Below are 934 nucleotides of genomic sequence, written 5' to 3'. Positions count from 1 at the left end.
TTACAGGCAGAGAAACGTCGGAGTAAGAGAACTATTGGCTGGAGTGGAAGCCGGTGGGGAGCGAAGGAGAGCGCTCATTGGCTGGAAGGTGTCCATGGGCGGGGCGTTACCTCAGCTCGCTGTCTTTGTCTGCCTGGAGAGCGCGAGAGCTTAGGAGACGAGAACATCTCTCTACACCGCCCCTTATCCACAGCAGCCAATCAACTGTCAAATCAGCTGGGCGGCGCTTCTGAATGGCTGTTGCAGTTACTAAGAGGGACAAAGGGGAAAAAAACGGTTCAGGGAAGTCAAAGCGGCGCAAACGGCGGACAAAGAATAACGAAGGAAAAGAGGAGGAAGATGAGGAGAAAGACGAGGAGTAAAAAGAGAGGAAGATGAGGAGGACGATGAGGAGAAAGACGAGGAGAAAAAAGAGAGGAAGATGAGGAGGACGATGAGGAGAAAGACGAGGAGTAAAAAGAGAGGAAGATGAGGAGGACGATGAGGAGAAAGACGAGGAGTAAAAAGAGGAAGATGAGGAGGACGATGAGGAGAAAGACGAGGAGTAAAAAGAGAGGAAGATGAGGAGTAAAAAGAGGAAGATGAGGAGTAAAAAGAGAGAAAGATGAGGAGGACGACGAGGAGTAAAAAGAGAGGAAGATGAGGAGGAAGATGAGGAGAAAGACGAGGAGTAAAAAGAGAGGAAGATGAGGAGAAAGACGAGGAGTAAAAAGAGGAAGATGAGGAGGAAGATGAGGAGAAAGACGAGGAGTAAAAAGAGGAAGATGAGGAGTAAAAAGAGAGGAAGATGAGAAGTAAAAAGAGGAAGATGAGAAGTAAAAAGAGGAAGATGAGGAGTAAAAAGAGGAAGATGAGAAGTAAAAAGAGGAAGATGAGGAGTAAAAAGAGGAAGATGAGTAAAAAGAGAGGAAGATGAGGAGGACGATGAGAAGTA

The sequence above is a fragment of the Rhinoderma darwinii genome, chromosome 7 (assembly GCF_050947455.1).
Source record: "Rhinoderma darwinii isolate aRhiDar2 chromosome 7, aRhiDar2.hap1, whole genome shotgun sequence".
NCBI classification, from domain to species: Eukaryota; Metazoa; Chordata; class Amphibia; order Anura; family Rhinodermatidae; genus Rhinoderma; species Rhinoderma darwinii.
The sequence above is the reverse complement of the archived record's forward strand: the minus strand, read 5'-3'. Positions refer to the sequence as shown.